General features: G+C 40.5%; 1 protein-coding gene and 1 pseudogene across 4 annotated transcripts in view; both read right to left on the bottom strand.

Moving 5' to 3' along the window:
* Arfip1 (ADP ribosylation factor interacting protein 1) overlaps positions 1-7,713 on the bottom strand; it is a 90,157-nt gene that overhangs the window by 58,098 nt on the left and 24,346 nt on the right. The window lies entirely within an intron of this gene.
* Positions 1,119-1,728, bottom strand: LOC110291603 (annotated as a pseudogene).

Genomic DNA, 7,713 nt, shown 5'->3' on the forward strand with positions numbered 1-7,713 from the left:
TGTGTTACCTTTGTTTTGTTACTTTTGTTTTAGTTGTACGTTTAAAGAATCATCTTTATTTTTTTATTTATGTGTAGTTCTGTGTGTGGCTGCCATACATATACCATACCCAAGGAGGCCTAAAGAAGGAGTCAGATGACCTGGATCTGGAATTACACTGAGAACTGAGCTCAGTTCCTCTGGACGAGCAGCAAATGGCAATCACTGAGCCGTCTCTCCAGACCCTAATCTTAAATTCATACAGTTACAACGTTAGAAATAATAGCTGGCTTGCAAACTCTTATGTAATACTGTTTATTTAACTTCAAAAACATTTCAGTATTCTAAACATACAAAAAAATAACAGAATGTTGCAAATTGCATTTAGCTCCAGAGGGTTCTTGGACTTCCACTGATGCAGTAGTTCTTTGCTTTGCTGACAACGATGAGTTCTACAGTTTCTTTTAAAAGTTTAAAACCTACTGCACTTAACTAAAGAAAAAACTCCAAACACTTCTCATGCCAGCTGACCCCTCCCCCCTTTCCACAACTGAGAATGTCAGCAGAATGCTATGCCACTATATACAAAAACAAGACAACCTGAAGCCAAAGGATGCTCACTGCAGTATCAACAGGTCCAGCCTCACAGTGCACGCCCTGGGCTATGCCCCCTCCAAAAGGCATCTTCCCCTCACAGCCTCCACGCCAAACAAGGAGCATCAAGAATCTGTCTGGGTTGTTGTGTTCTCTTTACAAACTATAGATATGTACAGTTGACAACTCGGGATTTCTGGCCAATAGCCATATAGTTAACACTACCTTACGAGCTGAGAACAAAATCCAGAAACATCTTCAAATGCCTTGTCACACCATCAGCAAAGTGCACTGAGTGAGGAGGACTCGAGAGTGCCTTTTCATTTTAAAAATGTTTGGAGCTATGTACAACTTTGATACAGCTTCAGGGCACTCTGGACACCACAGCCACTTTATGTAAACCACTGACACTTTGAGAAACTACAATATGATCCTGATCAAATTTTGTAATCAAACCTATCAAGGGCAATAGACACGACTCAAATAAGATATGTGTCAATCACAGCGCTCTCCTACTCTAAGGTATTCATAAGAAGACAGAGTTTTTATTTATCTTCTTCCTCTTCTTCTTCCTCTTCCTCCTCCTCCTCCTCTTCTTCCACCTTTTTCCAGGCAACTTTAGCAGGACCCTTGGCCCCCTCAAACTTCCCTTTAGACTTACAGTCAGCGACATCCTTCTCATCCTTCTCCTTCAGCTTTGCTGCCTTGGTGACGTAGGCTGCTTTTCACTGTCACTGAAGTTCTTCCATATCTCACCCAGCTTTTTTGCCACATCGCCAATGGAGATGCCAGGGTTTGTGGATTTGATCTTGGGTAGGAATTCGGAGCAGAATAAGAAAAATCCAGATGGAGGTCTTTTGGGGGCATTTGGGTCCTTCTTCCTCTTGCCTCCTTTAGCTGCTACATAATCTTTCATCTCCCAATCATAGCGTACTTTATCTGACTTTGCCATTTCATCAAACTTTGATTTCTCTTTGCTAGACACTGTCTTCCACCTCTCAGAGCACTTCTTGGAAAACTCTGCAAAACTGACTGCAACCTCTGGGTTTTCTTCTTGTGTTCTTCTCTGCATGTCTGCATGAAGAAGGCATAAGCAGACATCTTGCCCCTTGGTTTCTTGGGGTCACCTTTAGCCATCCTGACTGTATTTATTGTTCGCTAGTCTGGGACAAAAACTCTTTAAAACATGATAATCAGCTTCTGCAGGCCAGCACATCCACTGTCTACCACCACTGAGTTAATCCCAGGTAAGGGGATGGGTATACAGCACACACTTTGCTAGATCGTTGGAAACAAAATGTTTAAAAGCCAATAATAGACTTGTCTGGAGATAAATTAAAAGCTGATCACACTTTCTATTTTCTATTTTATAAGGCAACACCAAATTGTACCTCTTTTCTTTCATGTCCTGATAAGTCTAGGCACATTTTAAATTCACTGTTGTGCTAAGGATGAGATCAAAGTTAGTCAAATACTCTACATGGCTAAATATTGCTTTTTTTATGCTGACAGGAAAAGGACATTCATTTTTATAGCAATTGACTCTTGATTCATATGTAGTTGAATATCCTTTTAAAACAGAATTAACCTTATAAATACTAAGACTAATGTAAATCAGGAAACTGAGCATGGGTCCAACCCAAAAAATAACTATGCACAGAAGACAGAGTCTAGCTGCTTCTTTAAAACAATTAATAATAATTCTAATTTTGTGTATTGTGTTTATAGATTTGGGTACCTATAGCGGCAAGAAGAGGGCATTGTAATGGGGCCAGAGTTACAGCAAGTGTGTGTAGCCAAGGAGCCATGTCTCCTGCTCCAGGTACTAGCTTCGTGAATTCTTTCAATGGAATAAAATTAGGGTAAATGAAAGGACATTAATTAATGTCACTTTTATAGGTGGGGTATCCATACAGCGTACGGTGTATAGCAAGGTCTCAAGAAGCCATGAATTCTCAACCTCAAAACCCCCTGGGGAGTTTTTAACCATTCCACGGAGATCACAATTTAGTGGCCATACGGATGGCCAGAAAATTTACATTTACAGGAAATTTACAAAGAGAAACTTTGTTTCTCTTTGAACCAGAGTACTTAGAACTTTGTACTCTGAACTTAGTACTGGACAGATTATAAAGTTGCCTTGTTCAAGGTGTCTGACAGCATTACACATGCATTAGAATGGCTACAACTCAAACAGACAAAACCAAGTGTTGTTACCCCACGTGTGAAGCAACTGTATTCATAAAATGGGTGCATTTCATATTTAAAGTTTATATTAAAAAACTGCCTATTTAGCTTAATTTTTAAAAAAAGGTAAAATCCACCCAAGACACAAACAAAACCTAATAAAATCATGTTAGAAAAGTATTTAGTAATGATATTAGTTAACATATACCTATCCAATAACCTCATAATTCTATTCCTAAGAAATATACCCAAGGAAAGAAAATGCATATGTTTATTGGAGACATGTATAAGAGCATTCATAAACAGCTTTATCCTAATATCCAAGAACTAGACAATCCAAATATTGATCAAATAAAATGGTAGTGCGGTCATATAAAAGAATACTGCATAGCAATAAAACAGAATAAACTACTGTTATAAACAGCTGACTTAATTCTCCAAACAAAGCTAGATTCAAAGAGTATATAATATGTGACTGAATAAAAAAGAAATAATAATAGTAGTAATAGTAATAAAGAGACAAGGCAGTATCATTGGTATCATGAATGGAAGAATTCTGAGTCATGTCCTTGGAGTACTCAAACATTTCTTAAACACAAAAAATAAAAATGGGGCTAGAGAGAAGGCTCAGTGGTCTAGGGTTTGTAATGCTCTCTCAGAAGACCTAAGCTCAGTTCCCAGGACCCACCCTGGGCAGCTTATAGTCACCTGTAACTTCAGCTACAGGGGAACCTGATGCCCTCTTCTGGCCTGGCACAGCACTATACACACACAGAGTTTAAAACATAAATTAAAAACAATGAAACCCTGCAGTGTATCAACACTAAACCTCCAAGCTCGGCATGTCAGTGAACACTTACCAACTGGGAGGCAGAGGCAGGCAAATCTCTGTGAATAAGAGGCCAGCCTTGTCTGTATAGCAAGTTTTAGGCTGGCTAGGGTTTTACAGTGACACCTGTGTTAAAAACAACAGAAACTAAAATCCCCAAAAGCTATTTAAAAATTGAAAAATGCAAGTCACAGACTGCAAAGAAATGTCACTCTGTCTATGTGTGTGTGTTCACCCATGTGTGCATGGTATCTATTTTACACTGAAGCCTTCACACACACACACACACACACACACACACACACACAATTAAAACAAATATCCTCATTTGTACATATTTATTCATGACAGCTTTACTCATAACACCTCCAAAATGAAACAAAATGTCTGCCAATAGTTTAGTGAATAGAATAAACTGTGGTCCATCCATACCATGGCATATTCCTTACTAATCAAAAGCCGTAACCTATTGACAAACACACACCATCCCTGTTTAATCTCGTGTAACATGTCGAGTGAAAGAGCTGAACAAATAAGAAAATTACATGTTGTAAGAGCCCATTTACACACAATTCTAGAACAGCCGTTCTGTCATGAGAGATCGGTGCTGCCCAGGAGAGTGGGTGCAGGGTAAGCTGATGCAAAAGGGCTCAAGAGAGTGGGTGACAGCTGCTCTGTACCATGAGGATTAGAGACTGCCAACCTTATGCATTTGTGAAAATTCACTGGGCTTCACATATGAAACAGGTCTATTTTGGATATATCCACAATAATCTGATAGTTTATTTTGGGGAAACAAAGTTTTGAAAGACACATTTCACCATTATTTTTCATTTCAGAATTGTTTTATTAAGCCATAAATGTACAACAGCTTAACTCTACACATGTGCTTACATTTTTTAAAGGAAAAATTATTATACTATGAAACCATTTGAGAAAATGGTTGCATGTATCACCTGAAACAAATATAAAATTATCAAGGAAGAAATGCTTCTAGACTTTTACAAATAAATACTAGAAACAAACAAAAGTCTAAAAGAAAAGAAACTGTCTCGAAGGCATTTTTTACAAACAATTCTTCCTCCATAGGAAGGTTATTAAACAGTCCAGTCCATTCAGAGCCTCTGGTGTCTTCAGCCACATCACTTCATATTTGTGCATAACTGAGATAAGGGTTCCTTAGCACTGTTTTTTTGTCTTGTTTGTTGTTTTTTGGTTTTGATTTTTGTTTGTTGTTTTGTTTTCAGGTTTTGGAGACAGTAGTTCTCTGTGTCCTGCAATTCACTCTACTCACGAATTCACAGAGAGACCTCAGAGAGGCTGGCCTGCCTCTTGGGGATTAAAGGCATGCACGCACCTCCACAGCTCAGCAAGCACTGTAATTGTAACTAAAGCTCCTCTGTTCCCCAGACTCTTGCCCTCTCCAATCTATACAACCAAGCCCAGAGCAGACAGGAAGAGGCTCCATAGTGGCTCCTTCCACTCCCTCCACTGCCTCAGGACAACAGCTTCCCCCATCAGGTATAGGTATCCCCCCCCCCATTATAGCCATCCCCACAGCTATGGACACTTCTATAGCTATCATATTCTGCATTCCCCACAAGCACATACACATTGCTTCCTGGTCTTGGTCCAAAATTGCCTCAGTCACCACAAAACTCCCCAAACCTCCACTCCATTCCTAAAACTTGAGACTCCTGCATTTCTTGCCTAGATAATGCTTTTCTCACTTTTGCATTATGATCACTTTGCAATACAATTTAATCACAGAATCACAGTCATAAATGTAGCAAAATCAAGGCCCCTCTTCTTCCTTCTAGACTGCTATCAGGAATTATTTCAACATCAATTTTCCCATATTCTCCAATGTATTCTGTAAGGCGGTGTTCCTCAGGATCTCCCTAACCCTACCAAACAGCTTCTTCAGTTACAAGATATGCAGGTTTTCCAGCCTCCTCTCTTAATATGAAATGTCTGACTCAACTACTCTCCCATCTATGACATGAGGCTTTGCAGTCAAGGCAGCATCAACCTCAGCCAAGGATGAGACGCTACATATCAAACCATACTACCTTGTGCTCACAATGCCTCAGAACCAGTCTGTAAGCTTTCCATGCTGCTCCAAGTCGCTTCTTAAACCTCCTGTGGTTTCAAACCAATAAAGAGTTTATAGAACGATTCCTTTTCTGCTTCCTCTCCAAAGAAACCATTTTTAAAGTTTTCTCCATTGCAGACTCAGTTGCTTCAGGCAGATTTACAGCAGTTGAAGAAGATGAGAAAGACTTCCAAACAAACACAGGCAAAGCCTCACCATGCTGCTGTCCTGAGAACTTGCAGTTGAAGAAGCTGTGCGGCTGGGAGCACCTGCACACAAAGCAGCACACCTCACTTCCCACTTCACCATCCCCTTCCCTGTTCGCTTGTTTGTTATTTTGTTTCTCTGCCTAGCCTGGCTGTCCTGGAACTCCCTCTGTAGAGCAGGCTGGTATTGAACTCACAGAGATCTGCCTGCCTCTGGCACCTAGTTCCAGAGATTAAAGATGTGGACCACCATGCCCAGCTCCCATTTCACCATTTTTTAATGCTAAAGGGATTATTTTTCCTAGAAGTCCAAACTCCACCTACAGCAAGGTATGTGGTGTCACTCTGATCACTGTGCCCACCTATAAGGGACTGACTTGTGGCTCTACAACCCAGCAGCAAAAGAAGTTTGTCATCTTGCCAACTGTTTAAACAACAAAGAAAATAAAAACTGTCCTCTACCACTATAAAATGGGTGCAGCAGCCTAAGTGCCATTTACAAACACCCTGTTTCAATCCAGAACCTGAGAATCCTAAGTAATGCCTCCTGTGAGCATCCAAACATGGAAATATCAAACTATGGCAGTGCTTGAGATGCACTCAGTCAGAGGAAGGAATCCCTGCTACCCATCTTAGGTCTCTGAAGTAGCAATGAAGGCATAGCTGGTTTGCCGAGTCAGACTTCAGCCAAGGGTTATGGATTTCCCATTTGCTCATTTGTTTGGCTGCCCAGCTGCAGTTCCCTCTCAATATTGAGAAACCCTCCATGTTTTAAGTCTTGAAGGCAGGGTGGGGGAAGCTTTAGGAAGCCTCCTTTTCTGAGTACCTCAGTGGGAGCTCGCCTCAGACTCAACAGCAGATGAATGGAAGGTCCTCCAGTATCTTTATGAATGTTTTAGGGTAACTCTGAAATGGTTTACCAACTCCCCAGATACCAGTATGTTTGAGCTGGTTTCCTAGCTTAAAGGATCCTTACTCTAATACAACACACTTACCCTAATACCAGAGCTCACCGCTAAAGAGCTCGTGATTTACTACAGGCCAGCACTCAAGTAAGAGCATTACAGGAATTATTTCACTTAATACTCACAGCTGCCTAGAAGATAAATATGTTCTCAACTGACAGTGAGGACACTAAGGGCTAAAAAGTTAAAGAGTTAAATTAAGCATTGCACATCCTCCTGTGAGAGGAAGAACTAACAACAGTACTAACTATGTCAGATGCTCTCCTGTGGACGTCACATAAGAACTGGTTGGATTCTCTCTGCTTCATGTATGCCAACACATGTAACTGTCTCTGGGCCTCAGGACTTCTGTTTTTAGGAAATCCACTGAGGTCAGCTAGCCACTGATGAACTGGGATTCAAACCTGGCATTCTGGTTTGAAACTTTAACTTTACAATACACTATTTCTTCAAGGATGACTGAAATTAAATAATGAATTAAAATTATCGAATCAAGTATATCAACAATGCCAAGGTTGAGAAACTCAGTAGACAGTCCGGTAAGCAAACTCTTCAGACCAGCAGGCCTAAGTTAGCATCTATTCACTCTTTCTTACAAAGGCAACCATGGCAGCTGCATTAGAAGAGGACACACTCCCATGCCTTCAATAAACCTAGCAGCTCTCCAGCAAGCTTTCCAGACACAACAAAAATAGTATGGATCTAGGCAAATGGATGGACCTGGAGGGCATCATCCTGAGTGAGGTAACCCAATCACAAAAGAACTCACACAATATGTACTCACTGATAAGTGGATATTAGCCCAGAAACTTAGAACACCCAAGATATAAGATACAATTTGCTAAACACATGAAACTC

This window comes from Mus caroli, chromosome 3 (assembly GCF_900094665.2).
Source record: "Mus caroli chromosome 3, CAROLI_EIJ_v1.1, whole genome shotgun sequence".
Classification (NCBI taxonomy): Eukaryota; Metazoa; Chordata; class Mammalia; order Rodentia; family Muridae; genus Mus; species Mus caroli.